Raw genomic sequence first — 23322 nt, 5'->3', positions numbered from 1 at the left:
TCCTGCTGAGGGTGTGTGGGCGGAAAAACAGCTCACAATGGGAAATGGGCCGGACTCGGCTGGGAGAGAGGAAGTGCCGTCCGCAGGCCCGTTTGGTCTCGGGGTAAGATTTCAAAGGTCTCTGTTTTGAAATTATGAGACCACCAAAAAAGCATGCCAGGGCCAAAAATGACTGTAAAAGGTAATAATTGTTAATAACTTGGCATCCGCTCGGTCATTCGAGCAGCCTGGTTTTGGCAAACGTAAAGGACAACATTGTAAGCAATAGGAAGGCAACAGCCTGGCCTATAAAACCATTAACCGCACCATAACTGCATATTAAATGTGAGTTTTAATTCAATTTATAGTTTAAATAAGGATCTTTGCACCGGCTTAGAGGGGAGGAGGGATTGTGAGGCTCATAAAACACACGGAAACAGTGCTCTGCCCTTGGATCATCGCACAGCATCCTCAACCCTGGCCCTCCTGGGAGGTCGCCCTGGGTGTCCCTGTGTGCGGGGGACATTTTCAACACGGAGGGAGCCCAGTGGTGAGAGGCGGGTGCCCACGCCTCCTGGCTGGTCAGGACGGTGGGCTTCGGTTCTGTGGCCTCCAGGTCCACCGTCCCTCCTAGGTGGGCCGCCAGGTGCCAACCACAGCCGGGCGTTCTCTCTAGGTGGGATTTTGGTCTTGACCTTCAAGCTGCCCCAGCAGACCCCCCGCGGCTCATTAGGGCGGGATTTGAGGAGTCATGGAAAGAAAGAGTCCTCACTTTGGGTGTTGGCAGGATTGTGAGCTGCTTTCCCTGGGGCCTGGGAGGAGCCGGCGCTGACTCCTGCGGTCCTTTGCTGTGCGCTTTCTGTCCAAGCAGCGGAGGTCAGGACTGTCAGATGCAATGGACTTCCGTCTAAAAAACTCTCAACTCGCTCCTTCTCATTCCGTAAAAATTACATGTTGATAGTAGAAAATGTGGGCAATTCAGAACATTATCTTTAAGAAAATAAAAATCATGTGATTCTAACACTTAGGGGTAAATTTTGTTAACATTTTGATCTGTTTGCTCTCGTTCTTTTTTAAGCAAAAATATCTTTATTTTACAGCAACAATAGTGGCCACAGCCTGTTCTTACAGCGCACCAGGGACTGTGCCAGCTGCTTGCTGGAACTGGCTACTTTAACAATGGGAGCCCCCTTGTGGGGTAGGTTTTTATGGACCCATTAACGGGAGCCCAGGGAGACCAGGCAGCTGGTTCATTGCACAGGGAGCATTTGATGAGGTTTGAATCCAGGTCTGCCCGATTCCAAAACTCATCCAGTCATTGCGCTCTGCGGATTCCTTAAATCCAACGGCTTGTTCAGGCCGGTCCAGCAGTTAGTTATATCATTGCTATGTTTACCCGTGGATTTGTCCCTGTGGCTTCATGGGCTCCTTGAATGAGCGAAGCAATGGATGGATGAATGTAGTCAACAGTGCACGAATGGCATTTCCAAGCTAGCCCCCTGCGGGGAGCCACGGGGATAAACAGTGCACCCCGGAAGTCCTTTTGCACTTGGGAAGCTCGTTTTGTATGTTCCTAACAAATATAATGCTTTATATCATTATTTAATATTAACGCTATTATCCAAGTTGCATTGCTCTCCAGCCTTTATTATCATGTAAGGTTTTATTCCCAACATTGGCTCAAATTTTTTATACACACACACGTGTGCACACACACACACACACGTACACATACATATTTTTTTTGAGACAGGGTCTCACTCTGTCCCCCACGCTAGAGTGCAGTGGTGCAGTTGTGGCTCACTGCAGCCTCAGCCTCCCAGGCTCAAACAATCCTCCCACGTCAGCCTCCCGAATAGCTGGGACTACAGGCACACACCACCATACCTAGCTAATATTTGTATTTTCTTTTTGTAGAGACAGGGTTTTACCATATTTCCCAGGCTCAAACTCCTAGACTCAATCAATCTACCAACACCAGCCCCCCAAAATACTGGGATTACAGTCGGGATCCACTACACCCTCCCAGCTCAAGTTATGTTTTTGGAAGGGATGTCATTTCATTTTATGAATAGTAATCCAAATAAAGAGATTAACATGTTAGGGAATTATCCAACTCCAGGGACCCTGGATCCCTCTCCCCACCTTCCCTGCACCCACAGCCCCTCCCACTTCAGACCTCCATGGGAAAATGCCCCATGATGGCGCCTCTGTTTTTCACTTCATTTGTGCCTCCCCTGCCTTGCCCATCAGTGTCTCAGTCCAACTCTTTCCCATCTGAGACCCCCTCCCAACACTACACCCACACATTCCTTCTGCCTGGAACACCGCTGGCCCTTTCTGTGGTCAACTCATTTTCATCCCCCATGTTTTGGCCTAAATGCCCCTTTCCCCACCACCCAATCCAAGGCAGGTCCTCCCCTTCCTCAGTGCTTTCTATCTTTACCTGCTGTCCCTTCTTCACCAGCTCCCATTGTGGTTTGCAGCCTGAGTTTTTATTTGTCTCACATCTGGCTCCTCCATCAGACTGTGAGCCCTGCAACAGTAGGGGCTGCTGTCTCTTGCGCACTGCTGCATCTTCAACATGTAGCACATGACCGTAAAGATTTGAGTGAATGAACGCACGAAAGGTCGTTTCCAGGGGTTACCTTTCTGCATTGGACTGATCTTTGGGATTTTACTACCCAGAATATGCTTATAGATATTCGAGAGAAAAAGCTCGTGAGCACTCTGGGTGTCTGTTCAAGTGGACACCTCGGTGACAAGTGGACACACTGAGGCGAGTTTACCTGCACCTGCCCTGTGTCTCAGTGCTCTGTTGGGCAGCTGTTATGGCCAAGCAGCTATCATCATGGATGGACGCCAGGTGGTGCAGCTGGCAGAGGGCGCTCAGTGCTGGTGGCCTGAGAGCACTCCCTCCTACAGTCTCCTATGATCTGGGGGCCACGCCTGTACCCACCTTGGGGTTTTGCCTGGTGCCTCCTTCCTAGAACCTTCCCACCCCCACCCCAAGGCTCAGCTGAAGCCCACCACTCCAGTAACTGGTGAGTAAAGAAAATGTGGCCTATCCATACAGTGGATTAATACTCAGACATGCAAAGGAATGAAGAGCTACAACATCAATGAACCTTGAAAACATCAGGCTAAGTGGAAGAAGCCAGTCATGAAAGACCACCATATTAGACTATCCTTGGAGTGCTATAAATAAATGCCTGAGCCTGCGTAATTTATAAAGAAAAGAGGTTGAATTGGCTCCCAGTTCTGCAGGCTGTACAGGAATGTGGTGCTGGCATCTGCTTGGCTTCTGGGGAGGCCTCAGGAAACTTACAATCACAGTGGCAGGTGAAGAGGGAGCAGGCATGTCACATGTCTGGAGCAGGAGCAAGAGAGAGAGCCAGGTGCCACACTTTTAAATGGCCAGATCTCACGAGAACTCACTCACTATCTGGAGACCTGCACCGAGGGGATGGTGCTAAACCATTTATGAGAAATCCACCCCCATGATCCGGTTACCTTCCACCAGGCCCCATCTCCAATACTGGGAATTACAATTCAACATGAGATATGGGAGGGGACAAATGTCCAAACAATATCGGCCATATACTGCATGAGTCCATGTCTATAAATTTTCCATAATAGGCAAATCCACAAAGACAGCAGAAAGCAGGTGCCAGGAGGAGAGGGAACAGGGAGTGGCTGCCAGTGGGCATGGGGTTTCTTTTTGGGTGATGGAAATGTCCTGGAATCTGATAGTGCTAATGGTTGCACAATTTTGGAAATATACTAGAAACCACTGAATTGCATACTTTAAAGGGGTGACTTTTTAGTATCTGACTTTTATCCCAATAATAAAGAATTCATTTCTTCTTTGTGTCTGACTCCCGCCCTTGGACTATAAGGCTATTGTTTTTTTCCAGTGAAATATTCCCAAAGTGTTGGCTCAAGAATAGCCAAGAAGGTTAACACATTGTACAGTTAAGTCTGAGGTCCTCCTGGGCAGAACAGTGGGAGTCTAATTAAAGGGACTAGGGGCTTCTAGGGCTGTGGTTTTGTTTAGACTGGCAGGCACTGGTGAACTGGGGCAGAAGGGCTTCCTACTGGGCCTCCCAGTTTCTCTCTGGCTCCACCAGAGGGGCAGATGAGTAAAGGGCCTGTGGCCACTTCTGTGCTGGGAACAGAGCATGGGGCAGGAGGTCTAAGTCAGGAGTTACCTGGTGCCTTCGAACTCTGCAGGCCCTGAAAGCCCTGGGCTCCCTTCAGAGGCACCTGAAACTGTAAATCATCGGATCTCTGCTCCACCACTTCAGCTTTTTCTTCTTTTTTTTTTTTTTTTTTTGAGACGGAGTCTCGCAGTCGCCCAGGCTGGAGTGCAGTGGCCGGATCTCAGCTCACTGCAAGCTCCGCCTCCCGGGTTTACGCCATTCTCCTGCCTCAGCCTCCCGAGTAGCTGGGACTACAGGCGCCTGCCAACTCGCCCGGCTAGTTTTTTCTATTTTTTAGTAGAGACGGGGTTTCGCCGTGTTAGCCAGGATGGTCTCGATCTCCTGACCTCGCGATCCACCCGTCTCGGCCTCCCAAAGTGCTGGGATTACAGGCTTTTTCTTCTTTAACATGGGGATGGTGACGAGGAGGGCTCAGTGAGTGAAGATGTTTCAAGTCCTCCCACCCAGGCTCGTGGCTGCAGCTGCTGTGCCTAGAGGCTCTCAGCAAATCGGAGGGCAGCCACTGAAGGCAGCAGTCCTCCCCCTCCCAGAGCAAAGGAAGAAAAAGCACTAACCAGTTCCCCTGGCTTCCCCACCCGGTCTCACCGTGATGCGCACTGGAAGGGCTCAGGAGAACTGGAGTCCACTCGTGGGTTAGCACTGGGGTAACCAGTTCCCCTTGCTTCCCCACCCGGTCTCACCGTGGTACACACTGGAAGGGCTCAGGAGAACTGGAGTCCACTCCTGGGTTAGCACTGGGGTAACCAGTTCCCCTGGCTTCCCCACCCAGTCTCACCGTGATGCGCACTGGAAGGGCTCAGGAGAACTGGAGTCCACTCCTGGGTTAGCACTGGGGGAGCGTCGCTCTGTCCTGGGTTCTGGGATGGCCACGTGTAGGATGTGATGCCCCTCAGATGGACATTATTTTGTTTTTACCTAAAATTGGTGAATCTGAATGGGCAAATGTTCCCACAGTTTGAAAGTCAAGCTGGGAGGGGCTGCTGAGACGCTCTGCTCCAGTTCCCATAGGTCCACCCATACCCCGCCCCTCTGCAGGGCAGCAGCCTCAGTGGGATCCGCTTCTCTGGTGCCCTTCCTGAGCCCATGCAGCACACGTGGGCAGGAAGCAGAGTCTCTTTAAGAACAACTTGATTGCGGGAAATTTTACTCATCATAAAGTTCACTCATTTCAGGTGTGCAACTCAAAGATTTTCAGTAATTTTATCAAGTGGTGCAACCATCACCTCAAATCAGCTTGAGAGCATCCTTACCCCCTAATAAGTAAGATTCCCCAGTGCCCGTTGTCAGCGAATCCCCGGCCCCCTGCAAACATGAAACTGCTTCCTCTCTCTATGGATTTGCCTTTGATGGATATTCCATAGGAATGGAAGCTGCACTGCATGGCCTTTGTGACTGGCTCTTACACTCTGCGTCATGTTTTCAGGGCTCCTCCAGGTTGTTACATGTGTCAGCCCTTCCTTCCTTCCTTTTTTTTTTCTAAGACAGAGTTTCTCTCTTCTCGCACAAGCTGGAGTGCAGTGGCACGATCTCAGCTCACTGCAACCTCCACCTCCACAGTTTAAGTAATTCTCCTGCCTCAGCCTCCCAAGTAGCCACCACACCCAGCTAATTTTGTATTTTTAGTAGAGAAGGGGTTTCACCATGTTGGCCAGGCTGGTCTTGAACTCCTGGCCTCAGGTAATGCGCCTGCCTCGGCCTCCCAAAGTGCTGGGATTAAAGGTGTGAGCCACCGCACCCAGCCTCCTTCCTTCCTTGTTATGGTAAATAATATTGTGTGGTCTGAATCTGCGGTGTTTTGTTTGTATGTTCATCTGTTGATAGACACTTAGCTGTTTCATAAAAGCAGATTCTTTTCTTCCCTTTCTTACATGCTATGTATCTATGATTACATATGTGAATACACATATGTGTGTATGCGGGTGTCTGCATCTGTGTGTGCATTTGTATATGTATGTATGCATATATGGGTGTACTGTATGTATATATGCATATGTGCACATGTATATGTGTGTGCTCAGGTATGTGTGCATGCACACACAAGTTTACATGCATGTGTATATGTGTGCATGTATATGAACATGTACACATGCATACTATATTGCATGTAAATGCATGTTTATGCACATGTACACACGTGTGCATGTCCCTGGAGCGTATCTATATGTTTATGTATGTGCATGTACACACGTGTGCGTTCCCTGGAGCGTGTCTCTATGTATGCACATGTACACACGTGTGCGTGTCCCTGGAGTGTGTCTGTATGTTTATGCGCATGTACACATGTGTGCGTTCCCTGGAGCGTGTCTCTGTTTATGTATGCACATGTACACAGGTGTGCGTGTCCCTGGAGTGTGTCTGTATGTTTATGTATGCGCATGTACACACGTGTGCGTGTCCCTGGAGCGTGTCTGTATGTTTATGTGCATGTACACACGTGTGCGTTCCCTGGAGCATGTCTGTATGTTTATGTATGCGCATGTACACACGTGTGCGTTCCCTGGAGCGTGTCTGTATGTTTATGTATGCGCATGTACACACGTGTGCGTGTCCCTGGAGTGTGTCTGTATGTTATGCGCATGTACACATGTGTGTGTGTCCATAGAGTGTGTCTCTATGTTTATGTATGCGCATGTACACACGTGTGCATGTCCCTGGAGTGTGTCTGTATGTTTATGTATGCACATGTACACGTGTGTGTGTCCATAGAGTGTCTCTATGTTTATGTGTGCGCATGTACACACGTGTGCGTGTCCCTGGAGTGTGTATGTTATGCGCATGTACACATGTGTGTGTCCATAGAGTGTGTCTGTATGTTTATGTATGCGCATGTACACGTGTGTGTGTCCATAGAGTGTGTCTCTATGTTTATGTATGCGCATGTACACACGTGTGCGTGTCCCTGGAGTGTGTCTGTATGTTATGCACATGTACACGTGTGTGTGTCCATGGAGTGTGTCTATATGTTTATGTATGTGCATGTACACACGTGTGTGTGTCCATAGAGTGTGTCTATATGTTTATGTATGTGCATGTACACGTGTGTGTGTCCATAGTGTGTCTCTATGTTTATGTATGTGCATGTACACACGTGTGTGTCCGTAGAGTATATCTATATCTATGGTCTTGCACCTTGGTCGTTTCACTTAACAACACACATGTGATGTGATTCTTTTTGAAATCATTGCCAACGCTGATTTACTGCCATACTTCCCAGCTGTGGGCACAGCCCCCTGGTGCATTTTCCTTCCTCCTGGTCTCTGTGTGTGGGGGTGCAGCCTTTGTCCCCTCCCTTGGCCATGAGTAATAATACACCCAGTATGACCTTGTGCTGTTGGCACGGCACCCGCCAGTAGATGGTGAGCCCTTGGGGGCAGGGGCTGCCTGTCTCTGCCCCCTGAACCTGTCTGGCGTGTGAAGGAGCTCGGGGCTTGTCTGTTACTGATCAGAGGAAGGTGCCTGTGGCCTCCACACATGTTCTCCAAGGGCTTATCCTGGCTCGGATGCTCTTGGTTCTTTGATAAGGGAGGGGTGGGTCTCTCTTCCCGCTGCTGTGCCGCAATCTTGGGGACTCTCTGAGAAAGGACTCGTATTGGTGGGGAGACCTCCGTGGCCCCTGCTGCAGGTGCCCATGGCACGCATGTGATGTCTGCCCTGGAGGCTGTGGAAACTCCATGGGGGCCAGAGCAGAGCTTCACAGGCTTCTGATGGTGATGGAGGTGAGGGCTGTGGCAATGATGGCAGGAGCTCACATTGGTGGCACATGTTCTGTGCCAGGTGCTCTTCTGAGCCCTGCACATGGATGGACCCATTGATTCTGCCCAAGGACTCCATGAAGGAGGTGTTGATGCAAAGCCATTTACGGACGAGAACAGTGGGCACTGAGCCGACACCCTGCACCTGCCACGCCTCCTCCTCCTGCTTTCCAGCCTCACGCCTGCTCTGAAGTGACAAAACTGGAATACGGGTGACAACGAAACAAACCACGCATGTGCCAGGCTTCCTTAGGGACTTTGTGCGTGCCCCATGGCAGTGCTGTGCCTTCCCATTCACAGATGAGACCAGCAAGGCCAGCAGGGAGGATGAGGGGCTGAGGCTGCACAGCTGGGAGGGGCGGCTGAGCAAGGCAGGATTTGAACTCAGCTTCAAGCCAGAGGTCAGTGGTGTCCTCCCCGTGTGCATTCAGGCTGTGTAGGGGGGTGGGGCGGGAACTGTAGCTCTGCCTCCCTGGAAAGTTCCCGTTTCCTGCAGTGGGCTCTGGTCAGTGACCGGGCAGGTTCCTGCCCCTGCCCTCCCGGCCCCTGTCCTGGCCCAGGGCCCAACACTCCAGTCTGTTTTCCAGACAGGAAACATGAATCAAAATAGCATGACACATGAAACCGTAATTAGGGCTGTGCTGTGAGGCCCAGGGGGCCCTAACGAGTAGAGGCCTTTGCCATGGAACCTGCTGTGGGTGCCCTCCTTCCACCCTAGGAACCCTCTCCCCTGAAACAGCAGCCAGCAGCCTCGCTCCTCACCCAGGAGACCAACACGGGGAAGGGGGTGGGGGTGGGGAGGAAGAGGGAGAGGGAAGGAAAGGGAGAGACACACAGAGACAGAGGGAGAGACAGAGGGAGAGAGAGACGGAGAGGGGGTAGAGATAGGGAGAGAGGGAGAGAGAGAAGGGGAGACAAAGGGAGAGATAAAGAGGAAGAGAGGAGGAGAGAGAGCAGAGAGAATAGAAAGGGAGAGATTCATAAGAGGAAGAAAGGAGGGAGAGAGGGAGAGGGGGAGAGAGAGATGGAGAGAGAGAGAAAGAGGGAGAGGGAGAGAGACAGAAGGACAGAGGAAGGTGGGGAGAGAAGGAGGAAGAAAGGGAGGGGGAGAGAGAGGGGAGAGGGGAGAGAAGGAGGGAGAAAGGGAGGGAGAGAAGAAAGGGAGTGGGGAAGAGAAGAAGGGAGAAAGGCAGGGAGGGAGAGAGAGAGAGTGGGGAGAGAGGGGAAGAGAGAAGGAGGGAGAGGGAGAGAGCCACACAGGGAAAGTGGAAGAGGGATGGGGAGGGAGGGAGAGCAGAGGGGCTCTCTGTGCCTGGTTTGGTTGTGCTGTTTCTGATAACTCTGGCCCCGAACGACTGTTGCTTATTCTGGACATTTCCAGGGTCTCTGCGTTTAGGGTCCATCTGAAGGTTTCTGTGACGGCCTCGGCAGCTCTAAGGGCAGGTGGCCCTGTGGCTTGTCCTAACTCTGAGGGGCTCCTCTCAGCCTCTGTGTGTTTTCGTCTCTGCCTCTCTGTCTCTGTCCCTGTCCTGTGCCTGCATCTTTCTGTTCCTTTCCCTATCCCTGTCATCTTTGTTTCTCCTTTTCTTTTCTTGCCTTCTCCCTCCCCTAGTTTCTTGCCTCAAGTAAAGGACACGGGAGACAGAAGGAAGCTTCGGAGACCTTCGGGCTGTGTGGAAGGCCCCTTCCGACCCAGCCTCCTCCCTGCGACCCCCACAGCTGCGCCCCCTGTGCCCCTCATCCCATCGCTCTCCTCTGTCCAGCCTCCCAGCCCTTCCTGCCCGCTGCTCCCTCCCTTCCTGCCCAAGACCCCCCAGAATCTTCCTCCTGGAAATGCCATTGCCCCCCTGGGGCCTGACCCTCGCTGGCAACCCTCCACTTCCCTGGTGGTCTTCCCTCTGGTCAGCCAGGTGAAAGGTCGCCAGCTGTTGGAGGGGCCGGGGTCTTTGAGGGCATCTAACTGGGTGTTCCCCACATGGGGGCCTTGAACCCCTAAGGGGCCCCAAGGGCCGCCCCAGCCATGGGGGGAGGATCTGTGCTCAGTTCCCTCCTTCATTCGTGATGCGTCCTCCCTCTGCACACGCCATCTCTGCTCCTTGGGGGAAAACGCAGGCAGGCCTAGTGTGAAGTGGAGCCTCATCCTCTCTCTGTCCGGGGGGACCACTGAGGACCGTGGAGAGTAAGGTCCAATGGCGATGGGCTGCTTCATCCCGGATTTCCTCACTTGGCAACGCAGTTTTGTAGCTCAGTGTGCAGCTCTTAATGGTCCGATCTGGGCCAGGCTGCTTAGCCCCCTAAGCTGAGGGCACTTCCGTGAGCAGGACAGGTCTGTTCTTTACCCTCGAGGGCTTTCCGTCCAGCGAGCAGACGTTGGACACCGTCCCAGTGAGCAGACGTTGGATACCGTCCCGCAGGGACCTTCCATGACCCAGCTCAGATCTGTGAGAACGGCTGACCCGGCCTGCAGGTGAGGCAGGACTTCCCTGAGCGGGTGGCCGCAGTGGTAGGATTGGCCAAAGAAGTCAGCAAGGGGCAGCAGGCAGAGAGACAGCGCGGGCAAGGGCCCTGCGGTGAGCAGAGCTTGGCGTGATCCTGGAGCGGGACCAGAGTGAGCAGAGAAACATGGAAGGTGAAGGCCGGGGTGAGTGGCAGAGCAGACCCTGCAGCCTTGCAGGCCCCCAGGAGCCTGGTCTTCCCCAGGCTGGGGTGGCCGTGCCTTGTGCTGTGGTGCCCGGTCTTGCCATGAAAGTGCCAGATGTCATCCCCTCAATCGGGGGAGGCTGTAGGGAAACCTGAAGCCCAGGCCTGCCTTGGCTGCCAGCAGCTTGGTGTCTGACAGTGCACCCAAGCTGGCTGGTGGGAGTCCTCTGAATGTCTGTCTTACCGGCGTTGGGTTCTCCTGTTCTCATGAGGTCATGGTGGGCTTTGGAGGTGCTCAGCTCAGCAGGCTGCCTGGATCAGGGATGCTCATGTGCCCTGCAAAGAAGAGCTTTATCCTCATTGATTTCTTTTTTTTTTTTTTGAGATGGAGTCTCACTCTGTCACCCAGGCTGGGATGCGGTAGCCGGATCTCAGCTCACTGCAAGCTCCGCCTCCCGGGTTTACGCCGTTCTCCTGCCTCAGCCTCCCGAGAAGCTGGGACTCCAGGCGCCCGCCACCTCGCCCAGCTAGTTTTTTGTATTTTTTTAGCAAAGATGAGGTTTCACCGTGTTAGCCAGGATGGTCTCGATCTCCTGACCTCGTGATCCGCCTGTCTTGGCCTCCCAAAGTGCTGGGATTACAGGCTTGAGCCACCACGCCCGGCCTCCTCATTGATTTCTAAACAGCTTTATTGAGTGTGATGTACACACCCTAAAAGTCACCTGTTTTCAGTGTACAATGGAATCAACTCAATAATGAAAAAGAATGAGTTACCAATACATGTAACAACACAACCAAGGCTCAGAAGCATGCTAAGTGGAAGAAGCCAGGTGTGAAAGGGCACATATGCAATGCTTCTATCTGTATGACATTTCTAGAGAAGACCCTGTCTTTTTTTTGAAACATCTGGTCCAGAAAAATTCAATAGAATTTGAAGTCTGTTTATATCAGCCCTAGTCCATTTAACATCACTTTTGTCTGTGACGGAAGATGAAGCACAGCGAGTGTCTTTAAAACTCTCAGTTTTTATACGTTTAAACTGAGTTGGCTGGGCATGGTGGCTCATGCCTGTCATCCCAGCAGAGGCAGGTGATTATTTATTCATTTGTTTTTGAGATGGAGTCTCCACTCTGTCACTCAGGCTGGAGTGAAGTGGAGGATCTCGGCTCACTGCAACCTCTGCCTCAGGGGTTCAAGCGATTCTCCTGCCTCAGCCTCCCGAGTAGCTGGGACTACAGGCGCTTTGGGAAGCCATGGCAGGTAGATTATTTCGAGACAAGCCTGGGCAACATGCTGAAACCTCATGTCTACAAAAATCACAGAAAGTAACCAGGCATGTGGTGCATGCGTGTAGCTACTCTGGAGGCTGAGATGGGAGGATGGCTTGAGCCTGGGAGTCACGGCTTCAGTGCACCATGATTGCGCCACTGCACTCCAGCCTGGGCGACAGCGTGAGACCCGGTCTCAAAATAAATGTAAATAAATAAAATAGTTGTCAAAGTTGGTTAAAAGTCTTTAAAATCACCTGTAACTCCAGCACTTTGGGAGGCCAATGTGGCAGATCACTTGAGCCCAGGAGTTGGAGACCAGCCTGGCCAACATGGTGAAACCCTGTCTCTACTAAAAGTACAAAAATTAGTCAGGCACGGTGGCAAGTGCTTGTAATCCCAGCTGCTCAGGAGGCTGAGGCAGGAGAATCACTTGAACCCAGGAGGCGGAAGTTGCAGTGAGCCGAGATCCTGCCACTGCACTCCAGCCTGGGCAACAGGCAACACTAGGCCTCAAAAAAATAAAAACATAATAAATAAATAAATTAATTAATTAAATAAAATCACCTGCTTCTGCAGACAAACTGTGTCTTCGAGAATGATTATCAAGAAGTGAAAGAACTCACCACAGAAATGTCCTGGCCAGGGCCTGATGCTGCCCGTGCCTGTCCTGCATCCCTGGGCCACCCAGGTCCCTGCAGCTCTGTAGGTTTCCGGGAAAGGCAGTGGGTGATTTGGGAGTGTGTTCCACATGCCCCTCAGAGGCCTCCAGTGGGTCTGATGTCTGCCCCTGGGCCTGTCTTTAATGCATCCCGCAGGCTGGTCTCTTTTCTCTGCCTCAGTCTCCTCGCTCCTCCCTCGTGCTTGCTGGGGCCACCAGCCTCCCTGGCCACTTTCTCCCAAGGCCTCATCTCACCTCTGCCTTGGGAGGAACACAGACCAGGAGAATCCCACCGGTGTCCACCCATTCTGGCATTCACCTGATTCCAAAAAATCATACTCACAAAAGCACGATCAAGAGCTTATTATTTTTTAATGGACTTGCCTTTATTTGGAATTTTATTCTCTTTCAACGTTTAAAAATCTTCCCCAGTCGGGCGAGAGCTCACGCCTGTAATCCCAACACTTTGGGAGGCCAAGGCGGTTGGATCATGAGGTCAGGAGTTCGAGACCAGCCTGACCAACATGGTGAAATCCTGTCTCTACTAAAAATACAAAAACAATTAGCTGGGCATGGTGGCGCGCACCTGTAATCCCAGCTACTCAGGAGGCTGAGGAGGAGAATCGGTTGACCCTGGGAGATGGAGGTTGCAGTCAGCAGAGATCCTGCCACTGTACTTCAGCCTGGGCAACAGAGGGAGACTCTGTCTCAAAAACAAAAAACAAAAACCAAAAACCCAAAAAACTTCCCCACCTTTGAATTTCATGTTTTCCGTAGCTTAAGTAGAAAACAGGACGTTCCAGAAGGGCCAGGCTGAAGAGGGCAGTGGGGTGGGTGCCATGGTTTAGGGAAGTGGGTTTAGGAAAACTCTGGGATGATGGTTTGTGACCTGGAGTGAGTGAGAGAGCACGACCTGGAGTCGTGCTGTTGTCTCAGGGAAGAGCAGCCCGGGCAGAGGAAGTGGGACTGCGAAGGCCAGAGGTGGGAGGGGCTGGGCCAGTCAGGAGGCCATGGTGACAGGCCCTTGGAGGTGGAGGCAGGGCTGGGGCCGGGTGAAGGGCCTTGCGATTGTGCAGTGGCCCCAGGCTGTGGGTTCCTTCAGGGTGCTGAGCACGAGGGCGGGGACTACCCTATAGCACAAGGGACCCCCCTGCGTATTGGGGACCAGGCTGCTGCCCTGGCAGGGGAGAAACGGTGTTGGGGTCGTGTGGAGTGCCTGGCTTCATCTATTCTGAAGGAAGAGCTGAAGGGTTCTGGGAAGAGAACACTGAGTTCATGGTGTCACACTCAGTCCTTAGACCCTCAAGGCATGTGGCCTGAAAGGTTAGTGAATGCCGCCCTGAGGATTAGTACTAGCGACACTCCACGTACCAGGGACTCGACCCTTTACCAGGAAGCCATGGATGGGACCCACCACGGCAAACCTGAGTTTCCACCTGTGGGGGGGGTGGGGGCAGGCAGTTCTCAGCACCCCCACCTTGGGGAAGAGTGCTCCTTTCTTGAGGGGCATTCCCTGTGGTCCTGGGGGTAAAAGGGCCACTCTGTTGAACACAGCCATCCTCAGGCAGTCTAATTGCCATTTAACCTTTGTGGAGCTTAATTAAGGATGTTTAGTCTGGGCAGCCTGCACTTGACTCAGTAGGTCACGCCCGTGGCCTTCCCTCCAGCCCACAGCAGCCCAGACAGACAGGCTATAGAGGCGTCCCCAGAGGAAGGGGAAAGGGAGGGTTTTGCTTCTGCACTTCTCAGCCCATGGAGGGTGTGGCCCAACAAGGGGGCCCTGGAGGGTGGGCTGGGAGGATGGCTGCCCCCAGATACGGGCACAGTGCCCGGGGCAGCAGGGAGAGCTGAATGCATGCTCAGTGATTCACTCAGATAATGTCTGACCTCAGTGTGTGTGTGTGTGTGTGTGTGTGTGTGTGTGCGCGCGCGCGCGCGCATGTGGGTGTGTGCCCACACCTTCCTCCCTGCTTACGCAGGAGGAAGGCAGAACTAGGGGTTTCCTCTCCGTAGGTGAAGGTGTAGAAAATGGCAACTCCCAGCAGATTCTAGAGGCCATGTAGTGCAGGGGTTGACAAAGTCTTTTTTTTTTTTTTTTTTTGAGACGGAGACTTGCTCTATAGCTCAGGCTGGGGTACAATTGCGTGATCTCGGATCACTGCAACCTCTGCCTCCTGAGTTCAAGCGATTCTCCCATCTCAGCCTCCCGAGTAGCTGGGATTACAGGCACCCGCCATCATGCCTGGCTCACTTTTGTATGTTTGTAGAGACGGGTTTCACCATGTTGGCCAGGCTGGTCTTGAACTCCTGACCTCAGGTGATCCGCCTGCCTTGGCCTCCCAAAGTGCTGGGGATTACAGGCGTGAGCCACCATGCCCAGCCTGGCATAGTCTTTCTGTAAAGGGCCAGGTAGTGAATGTTGCAGCCTTTGCTGGTGTCTGTCCTGGTGTCTGCATAACTTGACTGCCTTGGGAACATGAAAGCAGGAACGGTGGATATGTAAATGGGCGTGACTGAATTCCAGTGAAATTCACCACGACAGGCAGTGGCCAGATTTGGCCAGAGGGTGCAGTGTTGACCACAGGTCTAGCGCTCGCATGACTTTCTGTGAGGAATCTGAGGGTAGAAGGATGAAGTCCCTGGTTCAAAGGCCCTGCAGGTTAATGTAGAATTTGCTCAGAATTCAGAGTGGCCCTGCCATATAGGTGTTCAAAACCCAGCTCTTGGAACCAGACAGGCCTAGGATTGAGACCTATTCTAAATTCTTAAGCCTCAGTGTCCTCACAGTAGACAATGCCGTGTTATCGGATCCACCCTTTCCATTTATTCAACAAACATGGTCTGAATCAAAGTAAACACATCCTTCTTTTCCTCCATTCCATGGCTATTCGTTGGATGTTCTCACTGGTCAGGTGCAGAGCTAAGGCAGTAATGGGGACAGACGTGGTCCCCATGTCCTCCAGTGCCATGTTCCCTGAGGAAGCTTTGCAGACCATCAGCTGTGCAGTTCCTGTTGCTGGTTACAAATGTGATTCTGGGCCCTCCCTGAGTTTTGGAGGTCGGGAATTCCACAGTCTCCCTACCACAGTCAGTTCTGCTAGGATGCTTGTCTAAAAACATAAATTTGTTCCAATATGATTGATATTTTAGGGAACAATTTGAACATCATGTGGATTTCAGCTGGCTTATACATGATTTTGTTGGGGAGAAACACTGGGTGGACACAGATGACTGCACTCAGCTGAGCCAGGTCACATAGGAACATGCAGGACACACACACATGCACACACATGCACACATGCATGAACACACACATGCACATATGCATCCACACAGACATGTAAACGTATGCACATGCACAAGATGGACATACATGCACGCAAATGCACGCATGCACAAACATGCACACACACATGCACACATGCACACACGCACATACATGAACACAATACACATGAATGAACTTGCACACATACATGCACACACATGCACACATGCATACACACTTGCACACATACATGAATACACACATATGCATACACATACCTACTGGCCACCCAGTGCACCTCAAGTGTTAGGGCCACACCTATCCTCATCGGAGTTACAGCTTTCTATCTCATACAGCTCTCCTTCTGCCGTGCATAATAACTCAAAAACTGCAACCCTGCCTGAACCCCCTTCCCCAGCAAACTTTGCCTTTTTCAAGGTGAAACATTGTATCTCTTGTGGTCTTTATGTACTGTGTAACTATTGGTACCAATTTAATTAGATTCGTATCATTTGTAATGTGAGGTGTCACTGTTGAGGTTTCTGAATGCTGTTCTCCTAATCCCACTTTCTCCATAAGCTTTGTGACTTTGATATGCAGTCTTGCACATAGTGCAGTGATTTTAAGGAAAAAATACGTTACTTTGCAGTAACTGTATTTATCACTGGGGCTTCCTGAGTTGTAATCCAGTATTTTCCCATCTGTGTTAATTAGGATGAGTTAGGCTTTGCTGCAGTAACAAATACGTCCTGAAATCTCAACAGCTTCATGCCATAAAGGTTCACTTCTGTTTTGTACAAAGCCCAGTTCAGGTGAGTGGCTCTCCAGGGTTGCTGCCTCCATGCTGAGACTCAGGGATCCAGACTGTTTTCATCCATGGCCCCCACCCCTCACCATGCAGCCTCCATAATCACTGTGGACAAAGTGAAAGAGAGACTTGCAGGATGTTTCCTACACTGGACCTGGGAGGGGCCTCAAACACTTCCACCAGCACCCATTGGTCAGAAATCAGTCTCACGGCACCCACCTAGCTACAAAAGAGACTGTGTGTCCAGGAAGGGGACCAGGGTCAATGAATGCATCACAGTGTCTCAGCCACATCACGTTGTCTTGGTTCACTCACCTTCCAACAGTTCCCTGGCACTGACTCAGAGCCAGGCCGTGCTCCAGGCTCTGGGGATACAGTAGAGAAGATGAAAACCAAAATAAAACAGGACTATAGAAACAAATCCTCCCTCCATGGAGGTTACATTCTAGGGGATAGGTAGATAGGTAATAATCTTTTAAAAGTAAATGTGATGTTTGTCTGCTGGTGACATGGAGCCAAAAAGAACACATGGAAGTGAGAGAGAGAGTTTGCAGTGGAGGGCAGGAGGTGAGGGTGGCCTTACAACTTTAAATAGGATGGTTGCCCCACAGCCCTCTCGGAGAAGGTGGCATTAGAGAAAAACATTTAAAGAAGTTAGACAGGGAGCCATATGGAAACATGGGGTAAGAGTCCCATTGGGTGAGCAGACAGTACAAAGGCCCTGAGGTAGGAACAGACCTGGAAAATACCATGGGCTGCAAGGAGGCCAGTATGGCTGAGAGTGTCTGGGGGGCGCAGCTGTAGCAGGAGATGAGATCAGAGCACCATCAAAGCGCAGCTTGCTGAGGAACTTGTTTTCAAGACTGAGTTTGAGGCCACTGAGAGTCATGTGACAGCTGCCCTTGTACTCCGGGCACCCCATTCTAGCTCCTGGCTCCCCTGCTGACCCCTTGGTGCCAGGTCCTTTGACAGACAGGAAATATGGGTCTCATGGAGGTCAAAGATGGCCATTGCCCAGGATCATTACAAGATGAAAATGAGAAAACAGCTATATGTGCTGGGTCCACCCAATGTCACTTTAGTATAATGTGTAATGAATTCTGAGGCAGGTTTGTAGTGGTGGGTGGGGGATTGGTAACCAAGGAAACAGCGAGTTACCCCTACTACTTCTTTCTCTGGCTGGAAGTTCAGCATTCAGACCCTCTGTCTGAGGATAGCATCTCTTGCACACACTTAGGGCCCTCGGAGGGCTGCAGCCCAGGTGAGGACACTCTGTGATAGCCCTTCCTCTCCGGGAAGATGGCAGGGGAAGCAGCAAATAATTAAATTGATGTCGACATTTATTGCTTGTGAAGCCAGTAAAAGCATCACGTGGCCTGCTCATATAGCCATATGGCCTATTTACAGTCTCACATCATTTTTTTGGTAATCCAAACCAGCAAAGCGCTCTGAAGCTCCTGTGTGTTCAGCTGAGAACTCCCCGCCGTGAGGAGCTGGTCGGGGATGCACCAAACCCTCCCTCTCCTGATGGCAGAGGGGGACCTTGTTTACTTGGGTTCATGTGTTTTACTGATTGAGGGAAAATACCTTTTGGCTATTGTCCAAAAGGTCAAATGCTGCAATCTTGGCATTTCTTGGGCAAATGGCAGGGATCCCGTGCCTGAGCTGTAGAAGCCAGCAACCTTGAATCAACAATTGCCCATGATGCCATCTCCCATGTTGATGCAGCTTAAACTTCCTCCAGATGTGTTTGAGTAAAGTATGAACTGGGGTAGGCTCTGAGGGGAACAAGTCGATCACATGTTTCAAAATTTAAAATTCATGTACCTCTTCATCTGGCAGTTTCACCTCTAGATACCCATGGTGCTGATTAACTTACAAATATACCAAAGGCACAGGCATTATCGCAACGGTTATTTAATTTGAAATGTTCACATGAATATATTTCATTTAAAATTTAATGAATGAATATATGATATGAATTGAACATTGGGATGCTGCCTGGGCGCGGTGGCTCACGCCTGTAATCCCAGCACTTTGGGAGGCCGAGGCGAGACCATCCCAGCTAACACGGTGAAACCCCGTCTCTACTAAAAATACAAAAAAATAAATAAATAAAAAACCCACAACTCAGCCGGACGTGTTGGCGGGCGCCTGTAGTCCCAGCTTCTTGGGAGGCTGAGGCAGGAGAATAGCGTGAACCCGGGAGGCAGAGCTTGCAGTGAGCCGAGATCATGCCACTGCACTCCAGCCTGGGCAACAGAGTGAGACTCCATCTCAAAAAAAAAAAAAAAAAAAGAAAAAGAAAAGAAAAGAGATGCTGAAACTACTGGGAACAACAGAAATGTCTGTTAGTAGATGATTATAAATAAATCAGGGCACACACCTGTAATGCAAGAATAGGTAGCTGTTAGAAATTGAGGGTGGTCTCTGTGCACAGGCAGCATGAGCTCCAAGGTACAAGGTTTGAAAGAATGAGGCAGAATAAAGACTGCATTTAGAATAGGCCCATTTATCTAGATTTTAAAAAAAGAATCTTGATGCTGGTATACACAAAGACAAATTCTGCAATAATAGGTAAGTTTTTTTTTTTTTTTTTTCTTTCTTGAGACGAAGTCTCATTCTGTTGCCCAGGCTGGAGTGAAAAGGTATGATCTCGGCTCATTGCAACCTCTCCCTCCTGGGTTCAAGCAATTCTCTTGCCTCAGCCTCCCAAGTAGCTGGCATTACAGGTGTGCACCATCATGCCCAGATAATTTTTGTGTTTTTTGTTTTAATAGAGACAGGGTTTCACTAGGTTGGCCAGGCTGGACTCAAACTCCTGACCTCCAGTGATCTGCCCACCTTGGCCTCCCAAAGTGCTGGGATTACAGGTGTGAGCCACTGCACCTGGCCTCAGGTAAGTATTAAAAGTAGTTTTGGTGATAAGGGAAACAGGGTCTTTAAAAAAAGTAATATGCATGCATTATTTTGTAGTAATAAAATAATTCCCATCCTGTAAAGGCAACCATTATAGAAGAAAGAATACTGGAATTGAACCCAGACCTTCTAAATCTGATCCCAGCGACTCACCTAAGAGCTGTGTGGTCTTGGGCACGTGACAGTCTTAACCACTTTAAGATGTTATTTACTTGGTAGGGTCGGTGTAAGGTTTAAATAAGGTGATATTTGCTGACACCGTTAAGTATGATATGATGTCACCCCATGGTCGACAGTCTTGATATTATTTCATCTTTATAATGTGTGTGTGTGTGTGTGTGTGTGTGGTGTGTGTGTCTCTCTAAGAAATAGAAATGGGCTTGGCCAACATAAGGAAAAAAAGTGGGAAGTGAACAAAGGGAAGTTACTTGGAGGAATAAGATGGGAACACAGAAGAAAAGCTTAACAATCAGGTCCTGGGAAAGACTGGAACTGGAATGCTCTTATGACTTGGGAACCAGGGAGCAGGATCCATTAATTAGATGAATTAGCTGTAACCATTTGTCTTCTTCATTTACTCTGCTCGGGATCCAAAGTCCCAGGATAGAGGCTGATTGGCTTAGTTTGGATCTGGTGCCTACCCCCAGACTTATGGAGGGTGGAGCACCTTGACTGACAGTAGGATTCACTAATGAGGGAGGAGGAAAATAGAAGGGGGGTCAACAAAAGAGAGATGGATTCTGGGTGAGCAGAAAGCCAAAATGAAACACATAAAATAGTGATTGTTTTTCTTAAACAGTATTGAATTAGCCATGGTAGGCCAACTGCTATGATAAACAACCAGCATTGCAATGGCTTAATTCATAAGTTTATTTCTCACTCTTGCTGCCCTCCAATGTTCTTGCTTCTCAGTTGGGTAGCTCTCCTGGGTGTCTGCTCCACACAGTCATTCAGGGACTCAGCTTCTTCCTGTAGCCTCCTCATCTTTCACTGCATCCACTGATCTGTCACACCGACAAGGGAAGAGCTAACAGAGGGTACCCTTATGGGGTAGAATCTGGTTATGTGACCATACCTAACCACAGTTGGAAAATTGTCTCATTGTGTGTTGAGCAGAAAAGAAAAAAAACACCTGGTGACTGACCTGCTGGGTCTACTGTAGGTATCATAACATAGAACAAGTAATATTTTCATTCCTGGTGTGAGGCCCTGTGAGTTTAATGCTTTCATCTAGGGTGAGTTATTTCTTCTAAGTCTTATTTTATTCATCTAAAAAATGAGAATGTGGCTGGGTGCGGTGGCTCACGCCTGTAATCCCAGCACTTTGGGAGGCAGAGGTGGGCAGATAACGAGATCAGGAGTTCAGGAGCAGCCTGGCTAACGTGGTGAAACCCTGTCTTTACTACAAGTACAAACATTAGCCAGGTGTGGTCACGGGCGCCTGTAATCCCAGCTACTTAGGAGGCTGAGGCAGGAGAATTGCTTGAACCGGGACCCGCAAGGCTGAGATTGCAGTGAGCCGAGATCACGCCACTGCACTCCAGCCTGGGCCACAGAGTGAGACTCCGTAAAGAAAAAAAAAAAAAAAAGAATGTTGCAGAAGATATAGGTTTTAAGCTTTTTCTTTGTCCAGATAACTTTCTCCGACTAGACCCAGTGAAGAACTAAACAACAGCTGCGGAGCTGCTCTGGCTGACGTGGGGTGCAGGTGGGGGGCCGAAAGCCTGCACACCCACCCTGCTCCTTCCTGGCGTGGCCCAGTGCAGACTGTTTATGGCTCTGGGCACCCCACGGGCAGGCTGTTGTTGACTTAGAGAGCCTCCAGTTAGGACGTGATCAGCTAGTCTTTTGGACTCCTCAGGGAACTTTCAAAGCTTTGCTCTGTTCTCACTTTGGAACTCTGAAGACATTTGAAACCAGGGCCACTTGGCACCCTCCCCGGCTGGCCCTGGGATGTGAATCCTCCCTGCTCAAAACCACCTGCTTGGCACTCCCTTACTGTACCACAATTTACTCATTTTTTTTTTTTTTAAACTGAGGGGAAATGTTTAGCATAATAAATCATGTGCTTCCAGCATTCCCTGAGCCATTTCCATGAAGAGGGGATCCAGAGCTGGTCTTCAGACTTTCAGGCTGTGGAGCACCGTGGGCAGAAGCTCTCATGGTGAAAGGGAAGCAGGTCTCCCCTGGGCATCTCCAGAGTCAGGGGAACATAACGGGCACATCTGCTTAGATTAGGAAAGAAAAGCCTCAAGGACGAAGTGTTGATATCAGTTTACAGAGTGGGGAGACAGTTCCAAGCACGGGACAGACTTTTAATTTTAAGTGACAATGATTTTGAAAGGAAATTTGTGTAATCCTGGCAATTTAGACATTAAGGTTTCAAAGCTCGAATGGACCCAAAGTAAATATATACACATTTTCCACCAAATTCAAAAATAATAATCCTAAACCCAATTGACTTTAGTCTCATTTCTTGAATCGGCTGCTTCCTTCCTGAAGTGGAAGAGGTTGAAGAATCAGAGGAGAAAAGGACAAGCACACGCCCTGGTGGGTTCAGGGGCCTTTGGTTTCTCCCCTGAACTGGATTCCAAATGTAGCTTGTGCTGCACTTCAAACTGCGAATGTCACCAACAGCCTCTTGAAATCGACAAGCCTCTCAGTGTTTTCTCCTTCTAGAGATGGCGTTAGAGTACCAAGGGACCCCGAAAATTGCCCACTTGGGATTAAAGTCTTAAAAATCAGCCAGGAATTCCCTACTCTAGCATTCTCAAGCTTCCTTGGAAATAAGTGTCTATGTCAGTAGACAATGTTTACCTTCTGGGTTTATCTTGACAACCAGAGAGACTGGACACTGCACTTAGTCAACTGACCTTTCTTTAGATCAGGAGAGAAGGAAGGAGATGGCAATTAAACAAGAGATGAGACCAGGCACAGTGGCTCACACCTGTAATCCCAGCACTCTGGGAGGCTGTGGTGGGTGAATCACTTGAGCCCAGGAATTCAAGACCAGCTTGGGAATACGGCGAAACCCCATCTCTACCAAAAAAATTAAAAAGCAAAAGTTAGCCAGGCATGGTGGTGGGACATGTCTGTGGTCCCAGCTACTCAGGAGGTAGAAATAGGGTATCACCTCAGCCTGGGGAGGTTGAGGCTGCAGTGAGCCATGATTGCGGCACTGCACTCCAGCCTGGGTGACAGAGCGAGACTGTCTCAAAACAAAACAAATGAGGATGAGTCATCTTTCTCCAGGTCTTCTGGGACCCCCCTTGCATCTAACGATGTGTCTCCAGGGAATCTTCTAGGGGCATCCACGTTTTCTGGGTTTGTAGATGAAAAAGCTGGGGTCCACAGAGAACTCTGGCAGAGGTCTCACCAGGAGAAAGTGGGAGCGCTTCAATAAAGTGTTAAGAAGAGTGCCGGCCTGGGAGGAAGATAGAGCTCAATTGAAATCCCACATGTGCCTCTTATTTTCCTCCATGAACTTGGATACAGCAAAATTAGAAATGATAATGGTCATAGCTATCTCTTATTGTGATAAAATGCCAGTGAAATGTTGAGCACTGTTCTGGAAGGTGGAGGTGCTTGGTCAATGGGAGCTTTTGTTATCTATGAATCCAACAGAAAAGTTCTTGCATCATGTACAAGAAGAGGGGATTTAATACAGGGCATCCGTTTTTTTCTTTTCCTTTTTTTTTCTTTGAGACAGAGTCTCGCTTTGTTGCCCAGGCTGGAGGGCAGTGGCGTGATCTCGGCTTATTGCAACCTCTGCCTCCCGGGTTCAAGTGATTCTTCTGCCTCAGA

This window comes from Trachypithecus francoisi, unplaced genomic scaffold (assembly GCF_009764315.1).
Source record: "Trachypithecus francoisi isolate TF-2019V2 unplaced genomic scaffold, Tfra_2.0 Lachesis_group10, whole genome shotgun sequence".
Lineage (NCBI taxonomy): Eukaryota > Metazoa > Chordata > Mammalia > Primates > Cercopithecidae > Trachypithecus > Trachypithecus francoisi.
The sequence above is the reverse complement of the archived record's forward strand: the minus strand, read 5'-3'. Positions refer to the sequence as shown.